The sequence below is a fragment of the Amblyomma mixtum genome, chromosome 5, assembly GCF_055824585.1.
Source record: "Amblyomma mixtum isolate Tamu chromosome 5, ASM5582458v1, whole genome shotgun sequence".
Classification (NCBI taxonomy): domain Eukaryota; kingdom Metazoa; phylum Arthropoda; class Arachnida; order Ixodida; family Ixodidae; genus Amblyomma; species Amblyomma mixtum.
This window is the reverse complement of record NC_143016.1, coordinates 42,015,921-42,042,712: the sequence shown is the minus strand read 5'-3', so window position 1 is coordinate 42,042,712 and position 26,792 is coordinate 42,015,921. Positions and strand designations below refer to the sequence as shown.

Sequence of the window (26,792 nt, the reverse complement as noted above, 5' to 3'; positions counted from 1 at the left end):
TCTTGGAGGCTCCTTTTTATTCCTTGTGCTTTTTGCGCGTCGGAATTCGTTGCGACATTTACGTCGATTTATGATGCTAATGTGGCGTTTTTTCTTTTTTTTTTCTCCTTTCAGTACATTCAGAAGACACTCTAGCGTCTTGCGTTGTATCATGGGCATGCATCCGTACTTGGTTCGTAGTTCCGTTTCGTATAATTTTTTTTTAGGTTGGACACCTTTCAGTGCTTGAGTCTCAACGTGGCCGTGTTTGGCGTAAAAAACGCAGCCCAGGAATGCATGCGGCGTCAACAGCCTAGATGCAGTGTGAGTCTGCGGTGAAGGCTTCGATTCTCTTAAGTACCGCAACATGTGTAACATGATTGTCCGTTTGAGTAGCGTGGTTTGTGCAGCACAGCCGGAGCGTAGGACCAGCCGAATGTATGAAACTTTATCTGCCGAACAAGCTCGCGTTTGGGGTCTTGAAAGGAGAGCGCAGAGCTTTGCCTGTTCTTGTCCAGCCCAGCGGTACAAAAGGCGCTCGGCATACGTCGGCAACAAAGAACCAGGACAAGGGCCATTCGAGAAGCAGTGGGAAGAACCGAAGAGCGGGCTACCTCGTTTTCATTTATTATTCTTCCACAAGGGACATTACATGAGAGGTGGGCTGACAGAGTGGTATTATTTCGGATATAGGCGATCTTCGACGGCACATTCCGAGTGAACAGGATTGACGAATGGCCTTCGGGTGGAAGGCCATTCCAGTCGTTTTGGGGGAAAAAAAAAATACTGCTGATACGTTACAGTGCGAGGCTGCTCGGGGTAAACGGGCTCTTTTGAGCCGCTCACTAAAGTTTTTTTTTTTTTTTCCTGGATGGGGGAAAGAGGTGCGCTTCGTTTGGATTCCAGGTCACTGCTGTGTTTTTCAAAATGGTGCAGCAGACTTCTTGACAAAATCAGCTCTCAATGCACTTTTCAGCGTTACCACTATATAACCTCCGCGTGCAACGATCCCTTGCTCTCTACCGCTGACTACCAACATCCCATGCACCCACGGAAGGCTCGTGCGTGCAAATCCCGGCAGTGCGAGGTAGCGGTGACTCTCATGCGGTGCAGGATCCCCTGATTAAATCTTTAGTTATGTAGATGGGGGTTCAGTCCCACAAACCATTGCGCAGCTTGTGGAGAAGTCGAAACATTGGAGCATTTCCTGCCGTCTCTTGCCAGAGGTTTGCTCATCAGAGAATGACACAGCTAGAAGTTCTCATTGCAAAGTTGGGACTCACTTTGTCGGTCCCGCTTCTTCTCTCCTTCGGTGCGAGCGCCAGAGGTTTTGCATTGCATCAGGTTTGATTTTACCTCCACAATTACATAGTAGCTACTGGCAGATTCCATTGCTAACTGTATCCAAACTTTCCGCATTTAAAAGATATTTCAGTAATTTTCATGTATTGAATTCTTTGATCGTCTCTCCCGTTTTTTTCTTCTCTTTTCTCTTTAATCATAACGATTTGTTACCCAAAGCACAACCATTTTCCTGGCACCATTTTACCCTCTTCTTCTGGCTCTCCTCACTGAACCCTCCGTCGTGGGTATGTGCCATGTCACTAAGGCAACAACAACAACAATGTGCATTGGGACGGGAATCACGGGGTATCCGATGAGCGCGTGTGATACGGGGGGCATCGTGGTTAAAGGTGGGATAAAATCTATGATACAAGGGAAGACGGGCGATTTTAGTGCAGAAATGCATGCATCATAGATTTTATCCCACCTTTAACCACGATGCCCCCCGTATCACACGCGCTCATCGGATATCCCGTAATTCCTGCCCCACTGTCATCTTTGCTGTTGTTGCCTTAGTGACATGGCACATACGGTGACATACCCACGACGGGGTAGGCCAGGGTTCAGTGAGGAGAGCCAGAAGAAGAGCGTAAAATGGTGCCAGGCTAATGGTGCGATAAGAGTAGTGGCGACAAATGAATCTGGGAGCACGGTTCCGGACAGATTCGAGCGTGGTGATAACAAAAGAAGTTATGAGGTTTTATGGAACAGGGGACTAATGAAAGGCTACGCTGTAAATACCCTAGAACTTGATTTGCTGAATTAGTAACATGATGAATGTGATGGGACCAGATTAAGTCCTTACTTAAGTCGATGCCAAGGTATGCTTGTTGGAGTCAGCTCGTATTATAGGAAGTCAAGTGCGGGCGATGACAGCACCGCCGCTTCTGTTTTCCGTACGCAGTGAACGATAGGAACAGTCCCCGCTCACGGTAGTCTATATTAGAGAAAAGAAGCTGTGTAACCCACTGCGCCCTGTAACGCAGCGGCGGCAGTCTTGGTACTGTCGAGAAAAGAACTAATAATAAACACATGAAAACGTTTTTGTTTCCTGGCTACTTTTGGCAGCACTAAAGCCGCATTATTGGCCGAAACATACTAGGAACGCTTTAAATGACCTTTCCTTTTTTGTGGATTGTGGAAATTACTGCATAAATAAAAGATAATGTCAAACGACTACAAATTATTTATCACCGCTTTCTGGACCTGTGTGAACCTCCCGCTCTTTCTGACGCCAGACGACGCATACACTCTATGCCTAAAGTCGGATACAACTTAAGTCTGCGGAGAAGCTCCGCCCACGTTCAGCCTCCGCGCACAGAATTCCTCCTAGAAGAAAAAGTAGTCAGCTGCTTAAACGTTTCTTGTTACGTAAACAAGAAGCTTATCACAAGAAAAAAAGATATGAGCTCTAGACGTGGATTGTTTGGTATAGTCAGACATTAAGAAGCCGGTTTCGTTTACTGTTGTGATTGGCCAGTGGAGTAATACAGGGCGCCGCTGTCTTCGTGACGCTTAGATATGCGCCGCAGGATGGCGTTTCGTGGACGATGCGACCCACCCGGCTACAGTGTTCTAGAAGAACACTGCACCCGGCTGACAACTTGCTCCCCCGTTCGTTGTTGACAGGAGGCGTAGAAGCAGGCTGTTCTCTCTTTGGTGCGATGTACAGGGCCGTGTTGTGTAACTTGATGTCAAAATGCAAGAAGGCAGCGCGACGAACAGCACAGGAACTGAAACGGCGCTAGCATCGTTCTGTGCGCCGTCGGTTACTAGCGCGTAACGTAGCGTACGGCCCCCGCTGTGTCGTCGTGGGGTCCTTTGGGAGATTTGATCGAGAGGCGAAGATGGTGCAGAGAGCAGTTCTCGTAATAAGCGATTGTGGGTGTATGCACCGTGCTTTGCCTTTTCGCTTCTTGTGGCTCGCATTGTCCTGGGCTAACAGTGCTTCGAAATTTGGGGTTGCGGCCCACCACGCCATAGAGTTTCTTACTATTACCTAGAGGGAAAGCTGGCAAGCCGTCTATGGGAGTTTGCATGGAGACCCCACGTGACCACCTCAGCCACCATGGGCGCTCAAAGCATCATGGGGCGGTGAGCTACTTGTTGCGGAACTGCAACTTTTGGCCAATAAATAATAAAAAATAAAGCTGTTTGATAACTACAAACGTCTTAACATTCAATATCTTGTCTAATGATTGCAACAAACGAGCAGAAAAGTATTTAAGTGCAAAGTTTGCCTAAAATAAGAGATGACTAGCTTTCCTATTGGCCAAGTGATGAACACTAAAAAAACTAATATTTCGTAGTTAACAGGCGCACTTTTAAAAGTAAATATGTTTTCAAAAAAAATGTTGTTGCTTAGATACTTTAAGAGGTTTTTTAATGGCATTTCGGAAAAGTGAAACCTTTTATTGGCGTCGTGTGTCTAAGAGTTTTCACTACTATGAATTTTGCACACTGCGTTCGCGCGAAAGTCGTCTGCGCACACACGAACAACGTTTTCGGAATGAAACTTCTTAGTAGTGCCACTCCGTGTTCCCGAAAAAGTACGACTATTCCGCAACAAGTAGCTCACCGCCCCATGATGCTTTGGGCGTCCATGGTGGCTGAAGTGCAGCGCCGCCAGCTTTCCCTCTAGGTAATAGTAAGAAACTCTATGCACCACGCGATCTCGAAGTCGGGGTGGTCGAACTGAAAGCTGTCTCAAGGGAGCGAAGTTTCAACTCCGGGGTAAAAGAGCAAATGAAGCGTGCTTCAAACACCTCAAAAAGATTGGAAAATTGATGAGGTATTTGTTGCTGTCAGCAGCTGGTGTTTGGAATGTTTTTGTCTCGAGCATGGAAAGACTCTTCTCAGTGCATCTCTGAACAAGTGGTTCATTTAACTGTGAAAGGAGCCGTCGCACCGGACAGGGCGACAGGCTTCCTTTCCCCACAGCCATCCGTGCCTCAGCGAACATTAAGCACCGCAAGCTGAGAAAACTTTTTTTTTACACGTTTTTGTTTGCGGGGGTTCATACTGCTCAAAGGGCGAGATGCGGTAGTCACCTTTTAGCACCAGCGTGCCAGCCCTAGCAGCCAGAGCTGTGACCTTGAGTGCGATAGCCACGGCGGGATCGGACCAGAGGGGACAAACATGAAAGAGCGTGCATAGCTTCCGAGTAGACTGCAAGCAGCGACAAACAACCAATGGCGCGTTCCGCTCGCTCAGAAGTGGAGAGGAACGTTCGCTCACCTCGTGTGGCTCACGCCCCGCGGTGACGGCTACTCGGCAGACGTGTGATCCGTGCGCGCAAAAAGGCCTTGGGAGAAACCCGGGCCGTGGAGAGCAAGGGAAAACCTCTGTGAGAGGCTGTGTGTGTGCCCTCCCCTAGCAAACCTCCAGAACGGCGCGATATCGCATGACAATATGTACCCCCACACAGTTAAAGTTGTCCTTTGTGTTGCAACAAACAACGCATTGAAGCCACCCCCTGTTATACTCGGGAACGGAGCAGTAAGCGCTGGTTTACCTCCTTGAGCGAATGCCTAACAGTGAGTCAAATGTCCTAGACAATTATATAGGCCGGCTCTATGTCCCTTTTTCCTTGTCCACCCGGTGAGTTCGGTTTGCTGCATTCGTGCCGGGCGCCGTTGGGCCTCGTCGCGCTTCTTCATCCCCGCTTGTCCGTGGTTTGCATATGTTGAAGCAGCCGCCCCGAAATTACAGCATAAACCAAGTTGCCAGATATCTGAACGCTTTTGTCGTTGCCACTTTCGATTGGTGCTTGCGGTACGTCGCCTCAAGCTTTCTAAGCTAGGCGTTTGCGTAATACGTAGTGTGGAGATGATGTGTTATACTTTCCTGTTCGTCGCCATAGAAAGGGTTTCAAAGTGCTTTTTGCGTGACCTGCGAAGCTGTCTTTGCTGGCGAGCACAGAAAGCTAAGGCGAAGCCACCTTTCTGCGATTGCGGTGTAATGCTTTGCAAGGGCGAAACTTCTGCTCTTGTAGCAAAATGTTACGGTTTGCCCCCTAACCCATCTTTTATCTGCCAGTGGTATAAGTGTAATGGTATCTACGATTTAACTCTGATGTCCTCAATTGACTACGCGCGTGCGCGTTATCCCGCCGAGTTCTGAAGCCACAACGTCATGTCCGAAACGTTGGCTCCGTTCCAGCGTAGCCTCGCATCCAGCCTTCACCTCCTGAGCGAATGACGCTTTGTTTAGTATCCCTCGAATCGAATGGCTGTCGGCATCGGTGATGCCGGACTGGTGTTATTCCCCCTAACGGCGCATAGCGGCGTGCGTACTGGTGGCGAGTCCCTCCGAATTCAGCCATTGCACTCATCTGTCGGTCGACGCGGTGAGACAGCGTCCTTTTGTACGTCCGCATCTTTTTCGAGTGTCTCGTTACCGCTTTGACATCTCTGCTCTGGCGAGGAGACAGAAAAAAAAAGAAAAAATGGCGCCGACGGCGCGCCAATTTTTCTTTCCCCCCCCCCCATTGAGGACGAGAAACAAGGCAGCGAGGGAGAGAGAGAGACGCGGGGGAGGGCCGAGATGGCGGGGCAGTCGATTCATTCGTTCCAGCCTTTCAATGGGGGCCAGACGGTGGCGCGTAGCGCGCGTCGGCGCCGCCGCCGAAAAAGGCTCGCTTCGCTGTCTGCAGCCGCCGCTGCTGCGTCGGTGCGGTGGCGACGTAGAGGATGGAGGAGCGGGTGGTGCTTCGCGGACTCGCGCTGCGCCGATGCCGTATAGCGAGCTTCGCCGCGCTGTCTGGCTGTGCTGGGGAGAAGGAGCAGAGCGGTGCGCAGAAGGGCGTGTGTGCATGTGCGCGCGCGTGCGTGCGTGTGCGTGTGTGATAGAGAGAGAGGGATAGAGAGCTAGAACAGTTGAGTGAATATGGGAAAGCGAGTGATTGGGAGACAGTAATTTATGAATATATTGCGAGTGATTGAGCGAGAGATTGAGGGGATGAGTCTGGTGGAACGGGTGAATGGTGTGCCCCATAGCCGCGTTGTCGGTCATTACCGCTGCCTGCTGGTCGTATGTTTGCTTCCTGTGGGCCACGAAGAACGCTTCACTCGTCCACCGTGCGGTGTGGCGCATGCGCTGTAGCAGCGTTGCTATTTCCAGCGCTCGCCGGTAAACGTCGCCGCGGTGCTGCGTTCGCGGTCTTTGCAGGAGTGCCGCGAAGCGTCGAAAGACCGCCTTCATGGACACGATAGTCGCCCGTAATTAGTAGTTGCGTAATGTGCACTTGCAGCTTTGCAGAGTCGCACAAAGACGCTGCTGTATGTTGCGTGTTTGTTCCTGATTTATGTGAACTGAGCTGATCCCCCGCCAGGGCTTTGCGCAACCAGTGCTCTAGTGTTCACTGCGGAGCGCTCGTTGTTTCCCTGCTGTCTAAATTCCCCCAGCGCGGGGGTGCCAGTTAGCCTACTCGGGCTTAGCTTTGGACGGGCGACATTCAGTTGAGCCTTTGTGACATTTGGGTCTTGCGCAATGACGTCGAGTCTGTGGTGTGGGTGCGAGATCTGTTTCCGATTGAAGTGAGCCCTCCAAAACTGCCGTTCTTAAGCTCTCGCTCCAGACGTTCTCCGTAGAAGCAGGCATCGCAACTCGACCGTTCATGGCTTGCCGGTTTCAGTAGAGCCAGCGTCAGCGCAGCTCTTGGATCGCTTTGAAGCGTGGTGAGCTTATTGACGTGAACATGTGCAATCGGTTGCGATATGCAAAGTCAATTTCTAAGCTCCGGTAATTCCACCCGCCATCACGAGTTTTCGGAACGTGGCCAGAAGTTGTACTTTTTTGCACCGAGGGCGCATTGTTTTAGATTTAATCGCTCGCGTTGTAATTCAAACACTCAAAATTAAGATTCGTATATTTATCCTAGGCTGCGTGCAAAGACGGTGATGAAATTAACATGTGTTTGCGTATTTTTTTCCATTTTTCGCTTTTTTTGCGTTTATTGCGTTCTGTAAGCTTTTGACTGCGGGTGTACGAGATCTAACTCGTCCATCTAACCATAACCTGCCATCGATACAGCAGCGCACCATTGAGCTTATGGCCGTTGGCTCCAAGGTTGGCTAGGAGTGACAGCTAGCTCTTAAATGGCAGGCGAGTATGCCTCACGCTTTAATTCCGCAGCGTTCTGCCAAGCGCGGCTTCTTTTCGAGAGGGTTGCATGATCTCATAGCCAGTCTCGCGGGCGAGGTAGCCCGGCTTTTTTGCTTGAGCACGGACGTGTGCGTTTTCGTGGCGGCATGGTCGCGGAGGCGATGGCGTTGATTCTCGGCCCGGGGCCTGCCTTGCGGGGCACTGGGTCACGGATGTGATGCCGGGGCTACACGCGTGGGTGGACGGTTAGAGACGGAGGGGGAAGCGCGTCGGAAGGGAGAAGTTGTGCGGGGGAGAAGGGGCTTTGTGCTCGGGTGCCGCCGCTGGTGCGTCACTTCCGGCGCATCGATCGTCTGCGTCGCCGCGATGACCCAGTTTCTACCCTCGGCCCTGACATCCGGGCCCGCTAGAGTGAACGCTCTTTTCTTCCTTCTATTTTTTTGTTTGTTTCGTGTGCCATTTGTGTCTTACTTCATGTTTTCTTTCTCGCTTCTTTCACTCTTTCTCTTTCTTTCTTTCTTCTATCATCTGCGTGCCGTTCTCTGTTTTGCCTCTGCCCCCCCCCCCCCACCGTTCCATTTCTCATGGGCAGTTGTGTTTTCCCCTGCGATGCTAGCCGTTTCATTTTTACGTGCTACTCATCGTTTTTTCGCTGTGCCAGCGCATCGCTTCTCGTGTCTGTTACAGACAAGCTTTTTTTTCTCCTCGGTAACGAAATGCTCCGGTTACGGCAGCCAAACGCCAGAGGCAGTTACCGAGTATATAAGTAGAAGTAGACAAAAATGTGCTCGGCTGCTGACCCGAAAGACGCGGGTTCGATCCCGGCCGCGGCGGCTAGAATTTCTTTGGAGGAGAAATTCTAGAGGCCCGTGTACTGTGCGATGTCAGTGCACGTTAAAGAACACCAGGTGGTCGAAATTTCCGGAGCCCTCCACTACGGCGTCTCTCATAGCCTTAGTCGCTTTGGGACGTTAAACCCCATAAACCAAACCAAACCAGACAAAAATGAGACGAGCAGTAAGGGGCAAAGATGCATTATATCCCCTCCCTCCCCCAGAGTAATTTTTACACATTTTGTGCCCTGTGCATTGGCTGCTATTTGACGGAGTGTGTGCCGCCCTGCTCTATTCGTTTCTGTTGGAGGTGTCAGAGCGCTCGTTGCGAGGAGCAGTGCGTGGTGAAACTTCAAGACGCGGAAGTTCTTGGGTGGTGGTGAAAAACATTTATGGGAAATTAAGTTTTTTACAGAAAGGTGATTGGGGTAGGACCCTATTGGCCCTTTCCCCTTACAATACTGGGTGGAGCTCCTACTCCGGTGCCCCATTGGCAAGCAACGCCGCCCGCGTCCGTTGAACCAAAGCCTTTTGGCTCTTTAGGTCTTGACAGCCGAGCAGGGCCGCCTCCCAGTCCTCTCTGGTGGGGTTGGGGGGGATAGATGGGTTTGACTGACACGCCCAAACCATGTGGAAGGTGTCAGCCACCTCCCCACAGAACTGGCACGCGCCATCAAATGATGTATTGAAATGTTTAAGCACCGCCGGGCACAGCACAGTGTTAGTAAGAATTTTGATGAGGAGGCGCTCGTCAGCGCGATCCAGACCCTTACAAGGGGCCGGGTAGCGCCGGTGCTCCTCCTTGTAGTAATCGGTGATTTGTTTGAATGTAAGGGCCAGATTGTCGGATTGGGAGTACCCTTCCAAGGACTGGGAGATAGCCCGGGGAGAGAGTGCGCGGGCGGCCTGATCGGCCTGTTCGTTTCCCTGGAGTCCCTGGTGACCGGGGGCCCAAATCAGGTTGCGTGGAGTTGGATCTTCGCATCGACAGCTATATTCCAGTATGCGCCAGGCAAGCGGGGGAGCCCAGCCCAACTCGTAGTTCCGACAGGCCCCTCGCGGGTCGGTGATGATGTGTTTTGACTTGGGATTCGTGAGAGCCAGAGCAATGGCAATCTCCTCCGCGTGTGTTGCGTTGTAGGCTTTGAAAATGAGCCCGTTAACTGTGTTTGTGTTGTGTACGACTGCGGCCGTGTACCACCCCCCGTGGTGTGGGCCGGCAACGTCCACGTAATACACGTGTTCTTGGTTACCATAGTATCGCGCCAACGCTTCCGCGCGCGCCTGGCGACGACCGCTATGGTCTTCTCTGGACATGTTGCGGGGAAGCGGTCGGACCCGGAGGGCGCGTCTCCAGGGTTCTAGCACTCTTTCCCTTTCCTCAATGTGGTAGTCATGTTTGATGTGTAGCCGGTCCAAGAGGCGGCGACCGGACGTGGTCTGTGCAAGACGCGTGTATTGGTTGACTAAGTGGGCTTCTCGAAGCTCCCGAAATGTGTTCACCACGCCCAAGGCCAGAAGCCTCTGGTTGGACGTGGTGACCGGGAGATCGAGAGCCCGCTTGATGACTTTCCGCAGGATGACCTCCAGTTGGTCATCATCGTGTTTGCGCAGGTGCAAGTAGGGAGTTGAGTAGAGGATTCTACTCGTTACGAAAGCATGGGCAAGCCGCAGTGCATCCTTGCTTCGTAATCCGCCCCGCTTGTTGGAGACCCGGCGGACCATTCGGCCCACCTGGTCTCCCACCGTGCGAAGTTTGGCTAGGGTGGTGTCGACTCTGCGTTGGTGGTGTATGAAGAGGCCAAGGACGCGGATCTCCTTGGCCTCCCGGATCGGTCCCGAGGGGAGAGTAAGTGTAGCCTTGGAAGACATTCCAGCGCATGGCACGAGGCTGCGAACCGCGCACAACTTCTGCAAATCACGTGAGGATTCATTCATGCGTGAAAAGTTGAGCATGAGCGTGATCAGGCACACAAAATAAAAGAAAAGATTACGGGGAAATTTAGCGGCTGAAGTGGTGAAAGGCGAAAGCCTGAATGCTGCATTCTGCTACGCGATTGTTCACTTCACATTCTGTTGGTGCATTAATTAACTGCCAATTAATGACGTTTAACCTTTGCCTTTAGGAGTGGAACGCGAGAGCGTGTTGTAGCGCTGCCAGGGAGTCCACGGAACGCCACCACCCGTTCGGCGCGTTGCGTTGCCCTTTGAACGAAACGCTTTTTGAGGAAAGTAAATGGCTCTGTAATTCTCTGTCATCTCGGTGGACACCTGAACCGCACCGTACAGGAAGAGAGGAAGTGGAGCGAAAGAAGAGAGAGAAAGAGGGGCCGTAATGGAGAAAGTGAAAATTGTATTTGAGGAAAGGAAATTACGAAGTAACTGTCTCGCATATCTCGGTGGACACCAGTCGAAAATTGTATTAGAGGAGAGGAAATTGCGCAGTAACCGTCTCACATATTTCGGTGGACACCTGTCAAAATTCGCGCGGAGTGACGTCACGACCATTGCGACCAGTCTGAAACGCGGACAAATTTGCTAACACGTCTTGGTCACGACCGTATGAGCCATTAAAGGCTTTCGCCTTAAAAAGAGCGCTAGAGTCTTTGTAGCAAGAAGGAACGAAAGAGGGAAGCCAGGGGCGACCGAACCCAAGGTATGCGCTTATCGGTTACCACTTCCCTCTCCCCACCACTCTTGAATGTTCTCTCTGTCCGTCTGTCTGCGTGTGTGCGTGTGTGCGTGCGTGTGTGTGTGCAAGCACAATGACGCATACACTTCACTGGAAACAAAGCAAAGAAGCAAACGCTTGGGCACGGGACAGGTCACCCTACACAAGTTGCCAGTAAGGAAGAAAGGAAAAACGCAAGCCGATGTTTAGCTGCCGCAGGAAGCAAAAGGAGAGAGAGACAGAAAAAGGAAGGCAAGTAAAAGAGCAAACGCCCTTTCCACGCAAAGAAGGGGCGCCCACGTAACCTGCTCGTTTCGTGGGGCGGCGTCCTGGCGCAGCGCGGCCACATATAATAGGGTCTTCCTCGGACGCAACCGAGAGACAGAAAATAGCCTGTGGAGGCTATTCAGTAACGCTACAGCATAGAAGGAGCAACAAGCGCCGCAGCACGGATCAGACACTGATTTGCTGCGCGCCCTATCAGAGAGAACCGAAGAGGGCGTCGCCATTGCTACTGTGCCACCAAGCGAATTCTAGTATAGTGCCTAGAATATACTGGCCAGTATATTCTAGGCACTGTAGTAGTACACAGCGAGTGGTATTTATATCTTCCGAAACGGCTTGGCTGCTGGCGAGGGTGGCATGGAGCTGATAAGCGGCAGGATGACCGCTGGTGCGCGGCAAAAGAAATGCAGCTACACGGGATGCCACGCAGGGTGGAGAGAGGTATCCTTCACGACAGTTTGGACTGTCAGCCTCTTACTGACCTGTTGAAAGCATTCGGGACGAAGTTAGGAACCGCGTCTCCCGTTAACAGCCCTCGCAACTCTAAAGAAATAACAGTGACAAGTCCCACTCCATTCAGAAGAAAAAAAAAATTGTTTCAACTTTCGCCGTCCGTGTGTGTGTTAGCGCAATGCTCGTACTGCTTTCGTTACCCCCGTAATCACGGCGTTTGAACACCATGAGAACACAGAAGGAAATAATCATCAAAAGCATGCGTGCAGTTTATATCAGGAAGCAGCAGGAGGGAGCCCGCCTTCAAAAATTTAAAGTGGACAGTCGGAGACGCAAAGGATTTTTGACGCTGATGTGGCAATGGTCATGTCAAGCTAGAGGGACGCCGATAACCTCTCCTAAAATGATTCTACCCGCTCTCTCTCTAACACACACACGCACGCACGCAGACACACACGCACGCACGCACGCACGCGCACACACACACACGCACGCACGCACGCACACACACACGCACGCACGCACACACAGACACACACACACACACACACAGGGTGTTTCTCGTAACTTGAATCAAGGATTAAAAAAATGTGGCGCTATTTTTGGAATTCCGCTTAATTAAATGGATTAAATCAATTATGCAATAATTTTAATATTAACTTTAGGGTCACGTGCATTTAGTTTAGTTGTAAAGGGGGTTACGAAACAACCGATCCAGTTTTTTGTATCAACGTATATTCTGCGTGGTCCTTTTTTCCAGCGTTTAAAGAATGCCCGCGAAATATGAAGAATAAAAAATCACGGGATAGACCTAAGGCCCCGTCGGCGAAAGCTCTGCAGGACTATGAATAAAGTTGTTACCAACCAATTGCGCTCCCCTCCCGGAAGTGAGCGGCCGACGCCGCCGCTCTCAGCAGACTTGAAAGTGCGTCACCACATTCTCCCTGAACATGGAAAGCGCCGTGATATGCGATATGTGGTGGTAGGCCATCGAAAGCCAATTCAGACGGAGCTTCTATTGAGCCATCGCATAAACAAAACAGAAAAGGAAGCTTAGTAACGCGTATTTCAAGGTAGCCTCCGTTTTTTATTGCGAAAGCAATACTACTTGCACTTTCACGCCTTTGCCGTGCCGCGGCGGTGACCACCATCGTGCCGCGGCGGTGACCACCATTGACCTTAATTTGACCTTGATTGGATTAGATTGGATTGGATTGGATTACATTAGATTTGATTAGATTACATTAGATTAGAGTAGATTGGATTGGATATGAGTGGATTGGAATGGATTGGAGTGGATTGGATTGGATTGGATTGCATTGGAACGGATTGGATGGGATTGGATTGTTAACCGATGCATCACCACAAGCACCACCACCAGCTACACTACCAGCTGTACGTACCATGGCGTAGGTACGGATATTGCTTTCGCAATTACCGGGCTTAACCAAGCTAAGCCGCAGCAATTTTTTTATTATTATTTTTATCGTTTTGCAGCCCGTCTAACTGAGTGGGGTCCGCACACTTGGGCACTCAGTGCGCACGTTTCGTTCAGTCAAAGTACGGTTGGGAGCGCCGGAATATGGTAGCGCATGAGCGCAGTCACGTGTTTTCTTCATATTTCGCGGGCTTTCTTTAAATCCCAGAAGAGAGGGTCACGTAGGAGGTACGTTGCTAGAAAAAACTGGATTGGTTCTTTATTAATCCCCTCTACAACTTAGAGAAACGCACGTGACCCTAAAGTGAATAATGAAGAAATTGCGTAATTAATCTTGGGTAATTAAGGAAGCGAAATTTTAAAAATACTCTGAGGAGCGCCACACGATGGGAAACAATATGTCGGTGGTTTCGCCCAACTCCGGTGAGCCACTTCTTTTAAATACTTGGTTCATGTTACATGAAACACCCTGTATATGCGGGGTGTCTTAGCTAACTTGGACCAAGATTTAAAAAAAAAAAGAACTATGCGTTCTACAGAACTGAAATTGCGTGGATGCTGTTAGGGCTTACCTGTAGTTACATTACCATTTTTTTTGCTCGTCCTACTTCAATAATTAGTCAAGATAAATAAACTTATTCAATATAGCTTGAAATGTTGAGGCATCAATAGAAAAGTTGTGGAGCCCCATAAATGTTATGCAGCCCTGGCACTTCCAGCGAGCTAGACTTACGTTGCCGTTTTTATTCGGGAAAAACTAAAGCCCGCGGAGTTTAAAAAATACCACTTGACGGCGCGCTCCGTGCGCCCGGATGAGCCGCGATTACAGCGCTCTCATCCGCGCTTTGTAAAAAACATCACTCGATTTGCGCCTTTCGTGCTGCCCAAGACAAAGCATGCTTGGTTCCAAGATAACCAGTGCCAGTGGGTTCGGGCGGCAGTTGAAAGAAAGCGCGCTTCCCATTTCTGCGGCGATAATTGCGCTCTCACTTAGCAGAACGCATGCGGGGGAACAATGACAATCTCGTGAGCTCGAATTTTGGAGCAAGACCCCAAAGAGCAAAGACGCATTATAACAAGCTTGATAACGTCGCGTGAATTACTCTGAAAACAGGGAGCCGCGCTTTCTTTCAATTGCCGCCCGAACCTACTAGTGCTTATCTTGGAACCAAGCACCGCGCGAAGATCTGTCTTGGGCAGCACGAAAGGCAAGGTAGATATACTATGCTCCATAGACGCCCATTGGCGCATAAAATGCCGGCTCATGGGCACCCCAGCGCCCCTGGATTTTGGGGGGCACACTTACGAGTGCGTGACCTTGATTGACGTCACGCCTACATGAGCTTTTGGCGCGAATTATCAATCAGTATTTGTAGAATCCGCATTTTCGAGCCCGCGTCCCTTGGAGGTTGTTGCCAGTCAAATGTGCTCGAGTTCCTGCTAGTCATGCCCTTATTTATGAGCAATTGGAAACCCAATGAAAGTGGCTGGCAAAGAAGTCAGCGTATAAAGGCAGCAACCCTTACAGACACAGGCTAAGCATGCATAATTCGCAACACAAATACTGGCATACCGGTGCAAGTACCCTTAGAAGTACTTGGTCTCCGAGTATAGCAAGATATGATCCAGAAAGCACTGGCTCGTGAGCACAGTTCACAACAGAGTGCAGGGCAATTATCGTTTTCATGTTGATGGTTTATTACATCAACCAAACAAATACAGTGATAAGCGCACCAACAAAAACGCATGTCACAGGCAAAACAAACTGTTTAAGCTCGCTAATCTAGTCAATGGTCGTAGTGGAGACAGGAATAAGCCAGACAGGAAAAAGCCCTGAAGTGTTACAAACGTTGCCAGTTGGAAGATTTAAATGTACAGAAAACATGCTATGACAACTTCAGTTCAGGTAAAAATGACATCAAATAGGTGCACCAAGATACACATGGAGCATAGACCACTGGCACTACTTTTGACATTTCATTTCTTCAACTGAAAGAATAAAGCAGCTATGTTTACACCTGCATGGCAGTATTAAAAATAAGTTTTAGCATCGTCAAACCTGCTCTACGCTTGAGCATTACACCATACACAGGGCCTGCGCACAACCTCGAGAACTTGTCGCTAACCGGAGTAATTTGAAGCAATTCTAATCAATCTAAAGCATACATGAAGTGCAGTTTACAGTGAAGTGCAAAGACATTCAATGCAGAGTAGGCACAGCATCGTGACGCAGCGGCCGCAGATACGCAGGCGGTTCGAAGTGCTTGGAAGAACCTCGCAGCTGGCACGGCGTCTTCTCCAGGTTGCGGCAGAACTGCACTCACGTTTTGCACCTGAACATGATATGCAGCATGCACGCTATAGCGAAATTAATACCATACACTCCGAACGTCAGTATGCCATGATTCCTTTCACCTAAATGCAGTACATTATATTTTAACTCTGGCAGTAAATTTGCTCGCGCCAAGCCTAGAGCGCCTGATACCACGCGGTTATAACTGCTGCTGAACGGATTCAGTTAAGGCACAGTCAATGCGGCGCACATACACGTGGTTGAGTTTCGATACTGTCAGTTGTGAGGGGATCCCCAGATTGGCTTCACGGGGTTGTAAAGCCCATTAATGTCATTCTCAGAGCTGTTAGGCAGCACAGTTAGTTTTAAATAGGCCCCACGGTAAGCAGAAGGTTGCTCCTGAGAGCCCGGTATCAAGTAAACGTTGGTGACAGTCGGCTGCACGAAACTAACTATAAGACAAATGGTGGACCTCTTTCGCGCTCATTAGGACTGCACGTGCGTGCCCTCTAGTTTACTTAAATATCCCCGATAACATGAAGCCAAGTACGCATGAAACGGTTACAGGTACGAAACAGACGCGAAAAGCCCGACAAAAGCATAGAGCAGACGACAATGGCAAGAGCTGGTCTGTGAAAATCCAGCGGGAAACGGTGTAGTATAAGACACCGACGGTACAGTCCACGCTGTCGCAGTGTGCCACGGCGCAAAGTTTCTTCACACGCCGCAAGCTCATCTTGAAATGAAGAACTAAGCGCTTCAAACGAACAGTGCGAAGCGTGACACAACGACGGGAAAAGGTTTCGCACCGGCCGTACACCGATGGAAACGATAGAACCGAAAACTGCTGCAGCGGTGCAGCAGGGTGCAAATCTTGCCAAACGGTGACAGAGAAGCGACGAGCAAGGACGACAAAAATGGGCTATCGCTAGCTTAGTTTAAGCCTGGATATCAGCGAAAAGCTTCGGTGAGCGTCATACGAGGAAGCCGAGCGCGCGCCGATGCACACTCGGTAAACACGCGCAGAGCGCGCGAACGACGGCGAAGGTCGACCGCCGCCGACCACCTGCGCCTCTCCAGTGACGTCACGCGGCGAACTCGCGCATGCGCAGATGTGGCTAAAGTTGATCACGGTGCGCGCCAGACCTGGTGTTGACGAGCATAGTGAAGCTTTTCGCTTCAAAAGCTTCTAAAAGGGGCCATTTCGATACCGGCGAGCTTAACTTGCACGCTTTCCCAGACGCGCCGTAGCAGACAATCGCTTCGTAAGCTCCGCCGCTGGCCGCAAGCCCAAACAAGGATGCAAAGTCAAATGCACCACGCACTCATAAACAGGCGACGTAACAAGCGCGTTGCAAAAAATTACAAAATTCGGCATAATGTCTTGCTAAAATAATTTACCTATACGTGGCATTAAATATTCATTTCCTTTGTTGTTGTATAACATTTGAATTTGTACTTTTATATTTCTTTATATGAGTGTTTTGCCCCCCCCCCCCCCCCCCCCCCCCGAACCTGGCTCTGCTGCAGTCGCGCTAAACCGTTTTTGGGCCCAGCCTTCTTGCGAAAGGCGCGAAGCGAGTGATGTTTTTTTACAAAGCATGGATGAGAGCGCTGTAATCGCGGCGCATTCAGGCGCACGGAGCGCGCTGTCACGCGGTATCTTTTAAACTCCGCGGGCTTTCGTTTTTCCCGAATAAAAACGGCTACGCTAAATCTATCTCGTTGGAAGTGCCTGGGTTGCGTAACACTTATGGAGCTCCACAACTTTCCTGTTGATGCCTGAACGTTTCAAGCTATATTTAAAAAGTTAATTTATTTACCTCGACTAATTATTCAAGTAGGACGACCAGAAATGGTACTGTAACTTTAGATAAATCGTAACAACATTCACGCGATTTCAGTTCTGAAGAACGCTTGGGTTTTTTTCTGTATGATGGTTCAAGTTAGCTGGGACACCCTGTATATTGACGTTTCGGCCGTTGAACAGCGTTCGTGAGAATGTGGTGTTTTAATCGTTTCAAACGTTAGGCCGCGGAACATTCTGACACCCTCTTTGCTGTTTTCGTCCCCTCCATGCTCCCGCTCCCTCCACCACGATCTCATGTCCCTCTCCTAACTGGCCACGGCCGTTTTCCCTCGTACTTCCCTCGCTTCGCACTCCTTCCTTCGCCTTCCTGCCCATGCGGTGCAGCTGTGGGGGACGCTCTCCGTTACGTGCGCGCCTCTCTTCTCACCGCAGACATAGCAGCGCAGTTCCTCGGACATCCGCACTTTCATTCCCGTCACGACTTCTCGTATCCTCCCCTCGGTCTCGTGCGTTGCTTATCCGCATTGCCGTTTCTTCTTTCCTTTCACCCGTCTATCGTGTTCACTCCAACCCAGATAGCTCGTAGGCCTACCTGCCATTCTTGAGCTTCCCGCATGGCTCATGTGGTCGGGGGCGGTGGGCCGTGGCCCTGCCCCTGCCTCGCGGGCATAGGGGCCTCGCTATTTGCTCGCCCTGCGTGCGCCCATTTTCTTTTTCAAAGCGAAAGCTTTACTACGCCGCGAGTTTCGCCAACCACTGCTACTTGTGGCTACAGGGGGGGTACGCTCGCATTCTGCACACCGACTGCGTCGCTTTGTCCTTCAGCCGCTCCGGAGCTGCGCTGGCTCGACCATGTGACGTCACCCTCCGCGGTGGTTCCGCCGCAGCTGGAGCCACCGCGTACGCGCTGTCCCGCTCGCCTAGGCCGTGCGCCATGGGTCCGAGCGAAGCTGGGCCATCTCGGACAGCTACGCAGAGGACCTGGCAACGTCGCCAGCAAGCGACATCTGACCACCCTGCGGATATCGACCGCTTTCACTTTGTATCACCGCCTTTAGAAGAGTTAAGCCGTCAGAATTGTTTTTTTTTTCAGTTGGTTTCGCCCGCCATAACCTCTGATTTGGTACGTGCTTCCCCTCACATTTTTCCTTTTTTTTGTACTTCTTGAGAGTTTTGCAATAAAGGGGACACGGCTCCTGTGTCTTTCATGTGTGAATTATATTGTCTTTGTTTCGTAGTCGGCCTATCAGGTAATGACAGTGGTTTCATGCGGTGCAAAACAATATCAGTGTAAGCCCATCCAACCCTTACGCCTACGGGCACCCCATCGAAGCGTGAGGTTGACAAGTCTCTCTCTATCCTGCGCAGGGAAGGCCAGGCATGGGCAGCCCAGTGCGGACGTGAAGCACGGAGACCAGCTGCGAAGGTGAGGAGGCCCCCCGTCTCACCCTATCTCTTGTCGCGAGAAGGGCTGCAGAAGGGGCGTGCTGTGTACGCCCACCTGTCCGACAGATACGGGGAAAGGTGAAACGCACGTGCTTCCCTGTCTATGGTCTGATTCTGTGCAGCCAGTGGGCGTGCACCTAGGGTACCAAGTCGGAACCGTCGCATAATGCCCGCCCAATCGACGGACGCGCTTGCAAGTACCGCGCTAAGGCTCACCGCGCTACCGCGCTCCTCACAGTGTTTACGGAGCTCTATCGCGCCAGCTGCACGCGTATCCCGTGGTGATGAGAGTTTTATTGCGAAAGCAATATTACGACCGGTTTCAGCCCTTCGCGTCGGGGTGGTGGTGGTGGTGAAAAACATTTATAGTGCAATAAATTTTTTACAGAGAGGTGATTGGGGTAGGCCCTATTGGCCCTTTCCCCTAACAATACTAGGTGGAGCCCCTATTCCGGGGCCCCATTGGCAAGCAACGCCGCCCGCGTCCGGTGAAGCAAGGCCTTTTGGGTCTTTAGGTCCTGACAGCCGAGCAGGGCCGCCTCCCAGTCCTCTCTGGTGGGGTTGGGGTTGGGGGGGGATAGATGGGTTGGATTGACACGCCCAAACCATGTGGAAGGTGTCAGCCACCTCCCCACAGAACTGCCACGTGCCATCAAAGGATGCGTTGAAATGTTTAAGTATCGCCGGGCACAGTACAGTGTTAGTAAGAATTTTGATGAGGACGCTCGTCAGCGCGATCCAGTCCTTTACAAGGGGCCGGGTAGCGCCGGTGCTCCTCCTTGTAGTAATCGGTGATGTGTTTGAATGTAAGGGCCAGATTGTCTGATTGGGAGTAGGCTTCCAAGGACAGGGAGATAGCCCGGGGAGAGAGTGCGCGGGCGGCCTGATCGACCTGTTCATTTCCCTGTAGGCCCTGGTGACCGGGGGCCCAAATCAGGTTGCGTGGAGTTGGATCTTCGCATCGGCAGCTATATTCCAATATGCGCCAGGCAAGCGGGGGAGCCCAGCCCAACTCATAGTTCCGACAGGCCCCTCGCGAGTCGGTGATGATGTGTTTCGACTTGGGAGTAGTGAGAGCCAGAGCAATGGCAATCTCCTCCGCGTGTGTTGCGCTGTAGAAGTGAGCCCGTTAACTGTGTTTGTGTTGTGTACGACTGCGGCCGTGTACCACACCCCGTGGTGTGGGCCGGCAACGTCCACGTAGTACACATGTTGTTGGTTCGGGGCGGCCGCGAGGCACCTTTGACCTTGAAGGGCGGCGCGAGGCGCTGCCCTCGCCGCGCTCTCGCCAGCTGCGGAGTGTGGAGAGGAGGCTGGAGAAGGGGGGGGGGGGTATAAGATGCGTTCGCTCGCTTGCCGGCTCCATCGTTATGCCGCCTGAAAAACAGAAAGGGAGGCTACGTCGGCTTGCCGAAGCCAGGAAACGACAACGGGCTTCGGAGACAGATGAAGAACGCGAACAGCGCCTTGCTAAGCGGCGCGCTCAAGACGCTGCTAGACGGGCGCACCGCGCCTCTATCGAAACCGAATCGTCTACAACCGGTGATGATCCGGAATGTAACGCTATGGATGCTTACGCAACCTACCAGGTTTAACCAAAGCTAAACCCTAGCAACTTTTTTTTTTTCGCTTCCCCGTGGTGCAGTACTCCGCTGTCACTTGCCACCGCCCTCTGACGTTTGCCAGACGCGTAGTCTCGTGCGGGGTGCGCCAGCACTAGTCGTTCGGTGGCATCTTGATCACCCCGTGGGAGAGCACGCCGCAGGAGCGCCAGGTTGGGTGGAATTTCCTGCGTACGACGCCGCTTGTTGTGCAGGCGTTGTTCGTTACGAGCCCATTCGATTCTGCGTTACCGTGCCGTCATAGCGCGTGTATTTGTGTGGCCTCCTTTGATTTCAGTTGCGAGCGGAAATGGGCCAACAAATTTTCATTCCTTTTTCTTCGCGAGGCGGCGCTTTGTAGAGGAGCCAGCCGTACCAGCAGCACGCGTCGATCCCGGTAAGTGGCGCCGCATCGCGAGGAGGGAACAAACAGGATGGATGGATGGATGATAATGGCTTTACCCTTTGTACGGGGCGGTAGCTTTCGCCACCTAGCCTATACTTCCCCCATTGTTAATTTATTTTTCTTCTCCCCCTTTTTTCACTTTCGCTCTTACAATGTCTAGTCTGGCTATCCTTTTCCCCTCCAAATTCACCCCTCCCTTGATTTCCGCCACCAATCCTCCATTGGAGGACCTCCCCTTCGTCAATGTCACGCATTTCCCATCCACTCCCCCGTCCTCCCCAGTAAATCCCAGCGCTATCTCTATGGCTGTTGCTGCCCCCTCTGGGAGGGCTGGGCGGAGTTCTGCGCACCTCAGAACCAAGTGCTCTATGGTTTCCGTTTGCGTTTTACAAGCTTGAGCACAAAATGCCCACTTCTTCAAATTTGGACCTATACGTTTTTGTTCTCAGAGTCGCTGTCCTAGCCTCAAAAAGCAGTGAACTGCCCCGCGAATTATCGAATAATCGCCCTTTTTTGATGTCCTGTTTTCGTGTCCGATATATGCCTAGCGCCGATTTTTCCTGCATTCTTTCTTTCCACATCTTTCTTTCCGTCTCCTTTACTTCCGCTTTCACGTTAGTATTTTGTTGCGTCCCATCCCTCACCCGTAGTTACTTCGTTCTTAGCTTTCGGGTTCTATTTGTCCATTTTGTGTTAATACTTTTCATGTACAGATACTTGTACACCTTTTTTGCGCACCTTGTTTCCTCCATTTGGGTTAGTATCTGATCATATTTCAGTTTGCTGATTGCCTCCCGAACCTCGAACGACGCCCAACCCATATCTCCCTGGACTCCCTCATTCGGAGTGTTCCCATGGGCTCCCAAGGCTATAGCCTTCCTACACTTCTTTGTCTGACCTCTTGACTTGACTGTACTTCTGCTTTCATGCACAGGACTGGAATTTCCAAATGTGAGGCCCGGTACCATGATTCCCTTCCATACCCCTCTAACCACCTCATAACTATTATAGTTCCATAGTGCTCTATGCTTCATAATGTCTGAATTCCTTTTTTCCTTTATCCTTCACAATCCTCTGATGCTCTTCCAGATATTTTTTCCCTTCACTTAGCCATACACCTAGATACTTATAGGTTCTCACATGGTCTATCATAGTGTCCTGTATTTCTAGTGGGTCTCCCTTCTCATCATTATATACCATTATCCCTAACTTCTCTTGACTGAACTGGAGTCCTAGCTTGTTGCCCTCCTCACCACAGATTTTAGCTATAGTTCCTGCAGCCTATCTCGCTTGTCTGCTAGTAGAACAATGTCATCCGCATACATTAGTCCAGCCAATACTTGGTTTACCTTCTGACCATCCTGCGTATAACTCACGTCAACTCCTACCCTACTCTCTTCCAACCTCTTTTCCATTTGGCTCACGTGTACCATGAAAAGTAGGGGTGATAGTGGGCAGCCCTGTCTTAGCCCTCTCTTAATTTTAGCTGGTTTTGTAGTTTCTCCCTCCCAGGTTACTACCACCTCATTGTCTGAATATACACGTTGTAGATATTCAACCAAATTTCTATCGGCACCATATCTCTTCAATTGGTCCCAAAGTTTTTCCTGATTCACATTGTCATATGCCCCCTTAGCGACCCATCTGGTTGGCATTGGAGTATAGGAGGTAACAGGCTTTTTTTAGCAGCGCACACCGATCGACATGCCTTAGCTGATGCATCGTCCTTGCCATTGACTGGATTAGGTCACTTACTCAGGCTCTTCACCTGTTTCTCACATCTCGCTCTCTGGTTTTTATGCGCCGGCCGTGTGGGTGCGGCTGTACAGCATTTCTCTGCCTCTCCCTTCCCCAGAGAGCAGAAAACGGCACCGCTGCTGGCAGCAGACAAGAAGCACGGAGTGTGTCGCACGCATACACAACAACCGCCTCGCATCGTCGTTCAGAATGTGTGCAGTGCGTCGTTCGTGTTCGCTTTCTTTTCGCTGTGCCTTGGTCGTCTGCTCCAGCCGCCTGTGTACCTCTCGTCGTCGTCGTCGTCTGCTGCTGCTTCTGCCTCGCCCGAGTGTGCGTACCGTGCGTGTGTATATATATATATATATATATTTGTGACCGCGCCGAGCTGAGCTTTACGTCGAGAGCGTGGGTATTTCGAGGCATGCGACCTTGCCGCGGGCGTGCGCTGGTTCCGGGCCTCCCTGCCGCGCCGTCGGGCTGCTTCCTGCGAAGATGCTCTCTTTTCACTGTCTTATTCTGGAGTCCGCCTACTGCTTGGCTCTCGTGTCTTAGCACTGTTGTGGTGCTGGCGAGAATGGCTCAAGTATAGCGTGGAAAGGAAAGCGGTGCTGCATATGCCCGAACTATCGCTGCCGGTGCCCTTTTTTCCCCCGCACGGCCGTGTCGTAACCAGAGATGCGAATTCTGTTTAGGGCGTGGCAGGTCGGGGTATTTTTGGTCTCGAGTCACTGCCCTCTCGCTTTCCGCCGCTCATTTCCCTACCGTCTCGCGTGTACGAGGCAAGTGACGGCACGGGGCCATGCTTTTGTGTGTGCATTCTCTGCACGCGTAGTCGTCGTTGTTTTCTGTACTTTCTTTTTATCCTCTGCCGTTCCTAAGTCTAGAAACCATGTTTGTCGTTTAAAAAAGATACATTCGCTAAAAACTGCCACACAGATGCCCAGCGCAACGAGTAAAACGCACCAGGATGTCAGCCAGTCGCGGGCGAAATATCAATCGCGTCACGACAGTAGTTCATCCGAGCTTGGGTTGCCGGCGTCGCCGAATGTCTTGTACGTTTTATGATTGAGTACATATTCTCGATTTGAATGAGAGGTCGACCTGTGTGAAGCTTGCGGCATAACATGCGTAGTCGCGAGCGGTAGTTTCTTTAATGCCCGTTTGAACGCCATTCGTGCGCCTTCTCCTTTTACGAGTCCTTCTTTTATGTATGGCTTGATAGAGCGCATGTCGATGCAGGACTGTCCGTGACGCAGTCGCCTTGAGCGCCCCATTTGGAAAAACCAGGCCGTGTTAAACGGCGGAGCTCATTTTCAAGCTGCATGCACATCGCTCCGCAAGTCGGCAGAAGTCTATCGGATGACCGTGGGGGAGGACAGGAACACGTTTTTCTCATTGATTACCGCGATTGCGGCAAAGCAAGAAACTGTCGCCGGAAGCGCAACTTTCGGTGGGCTGTTGGCAGGAAGCGAGTTGCGGAGCTTGCCCTATCCACGCCCAGTGTCCAGGAGCGCGATAGCGAGACGGAAACAGCACGCATTTTGTCTCTGTAGCGTGTGGGCAGCAGCGGCATGCAGAAATACAGGCTCCAGATTTTTGGCGTTCTGGACGGCCCTTCTCTGCAGAGTGTTGGCTTTGGTGCGACACTGGACCAGCTGCGCATGCGCAGTGCTATTCTGCAGCGGGTGTCGCACCTAGGTGTGCGTCGCTTCCGAGCACTACCACCCAACTTGCTGAGTGCGCTCATTTTTGCATCCCAGGAAATAAGTACCGCAGTCTCCACTCGGAGTGGCATGTGTTATAGGCCGCCTTGCTCAAGCGCTAGCCCTAACAAATTCCTGTACTACATTCCTTGCTGCCCCCTTATAGGCACACAACAAGACTAACTAATCCGGGCCTTCAATACACTACACAAGGCAACACGAGGACTCCCCCCTCAGGCTTCTACAGACACCCTGTACAGAACAGGCCTTTTCCACCCCCTTCAAGCCCTCCTTAACCTGTACCGGGAGAGACAAATCATCCGCCTGTCCAGCTCACCAGCTGGGCGGTGGATACTATTCCAGACTCCCTACGCACCTATCTATTTCCCAGACCCACCGCAGTCTCCGATCTACCCCTCCTTACCTCCCCTCTACCCCTCCTTACCTCCCCTCGCACCCATTCCACGCAACATGTCCGCACACACACACACGCAGGCCGCCGCCAAGCATACACATACAACCACAAGCCACCTTTGGACGCTGCGGCGGTGGCCTACACAGACGCCTGTCTCACGGAAACCGCGGGCTCCACAGCAGCCTTCTTCCTCCACCCTTGCCTCTCTACAACCAGCACTCACACAACCGGTCCATACACCTCCCCACCCTCCACGCTCGCCCTAGAAATACACGGGATCGCCGATGCCATCATACACTTTGCCCCCCCCCCCCCCACACACACACGTTGTCTATACTAACTCGCAGGCAGCTCTGCGTGCCTTCCACGAAAGAGCCCTCCCCTTCCCTACCCGATCGGCCTTAGATGCCGCCCTCATAGCATTAAGCCCACGACCGGTGACCCTTCGGTGGATCCCTGGACACATGGGCATTCCCAGCAATGAGCTGGCTCACCAGCTTGCCGGCGAAACTATACACCGGGCGCCGGGGATCCCATGGACGAGCCCACCGATGGAGCAGGCGGTCAGGGCTTACAAACGCACTACATACGCCAGCCAAACCTTATCTATACCGGTACACTTCCACACCTCAGTGCCCAAACTGTCCACACACATATGCAGACACAGAACACTGCCTTACACAGTGCCACGCAGCACTGCACACACCACTGCGAACAGCACTGCACACACCAGCCAACTTATTCTTCGCAGTGAAAACAACGTTCTCCCCGTACCTCGCCCCCACTTTCTTTCGGCGATCTGAAATGCCGTGGACGTAGTGAATTCCTACCATTCGTTTTTGCGCGGCATTCTCTTTCACGATGACCGCGGGCCTACCTGTCCTGGCCAAGATCCTTTCAGTGACTCTAGCCAGGGTCTGATCAGGCAAACCTGCTTCCTTAAGCCTGCGTATTTGTTCCATGAAGCTTGTTTCCACTTTGTGGCAGCAGGATTTGGAGAAGGAGGCTTTTTGGGCAAGAAGTAGCAATGCCGGCCTTTACCAATTTTGAATGACCAGAACTGGCTTTTCCGTCCCTGGGCGATGCTCCCAGCACACTCCACTCGCATGGCAACCAATCCTCAGGTCTAGGAATTGGATGGAGCCTGACTGTGGTAATTCAAATGTGAACTTCAGACCGTCGCCCCTTTCCTTGAATATCTTGACGACGTCCGGGATAACCCCGGGGGAGCTATCTTTTAGAAGAAACAAAATATCATCAACGTATCGGAAGACTCTTTCTGCAAGATCAGCAAGATCTTCAGCTAGTTTTACGTCCATTCTGCTTTGGAATATGTCGCTCAAAACAGGTGCGACACGGGATCCAATGCAGCCGCCAGACCTCTGGACGTACACTTTTTCGCCCCACCCGACGAAGGTCGAGTCGAGGTAAAACGATAGCTGTAGGAAACTTTCTACTGAAATACCACATTTCACCACAAACACAACCTCGTAATCGATGATGCAATCCTTCACATACATCACAAGCTGAGCATGGGGTAAAGAGTAAAATGTTTGTCCCTCTGAGCTGTGACCGCGTCCACATAGGGCAGACCGGCCGCTGCCTCAATGAACGCTTGAAGGAAACACGCTGCCTCTTTTAAATCGTCTCAATCTCATAACCTGCCTAAGCACTGTTTGAGCTGCAAGTGTCGACCACTTTTTGGGAAAACAAAAGTTCTTGGCCGTTCTGAAGGACAACTTGCAAGGGAGCTTCTTGAGGCGTCATTTATTCATAGGTTAGGAAGCGGTAAGTGCGTGAGTGAAGCGTCTATTGTTCTGTTGCGAAAGGAATCTATGTTTCTAAATTGTGCTTATTGTTTTGGGTTTTGCTGTTTGAAGGAAGAAGAGGCGCTTCTGTGTCACTTTCCGTGCAATTTTATCTCGTCGTTTAGCTTATCTTGGTTCAGATTGTCTTTATCCTGCCCCTTCGTCCTAATCAGCTGGTTAGCTGGGCATGCGAATTCAGTTCCTCGAGCTCGTAGTTTTGCTTCCGCTTCTTTCAGTTGCAAGTTAGCGCTCGTCCTGTGTCCCTCCCTTGTCCTCGTTTGCCTCGCGCTACGCCAGCCAACCTGCAATTCATGAATCACCAACTGGCCCAAAACTCCACTTTGCTAAAGTTAGAAACTGATGAAGAGCGGGAGCTTCGAAAGCAAAGGAAAGGCGCATCACTGGCCCCCTGGGACAGTGGACGTGGCAGTAGTGACAGATGTGCACTGCATGCGTTGGCATTGA

At 51.3% G+C, this 26,792-nt stretch overlaps 1 protein-coding gene across 11 annotated transcripts in view; it reads left to right on the top strand.

Annotated features, from left to right (window-relative positions):
* The window catches only part of EndoA (SH3 domain containing GRB2 like, endophilin-A), a 91,819-nt gene that overhangs the window by 23,515 nt on the left and 41,512 nt on the right, over nucleotides 1-26,792 (top strand). For 7 of the 11 annotated variants that reach the window (XM_089544194.1, XM_089544193.1, XM_089544190.1 and 4 more), the window contains exon 2: nucleotides 18,580-18,637. The exons of 1 other annotated variant lie outside the window; for it this stretch is intronic. The gene's annotated coding sequence lies outside the window, so the exon portion shown is untranslated. Of the gene's footprint in view, nucleotides 1-114; nucleotides 173-5,631; nucleotides 5,690-18,579; nucleotides 18,638-26,792 lie in introns of those variants that run through there. 3 more of the 11 variants (XM_089544185.1, XM_089544186.1, XM_089544187.1) reach the window with 3 other exon arrangements.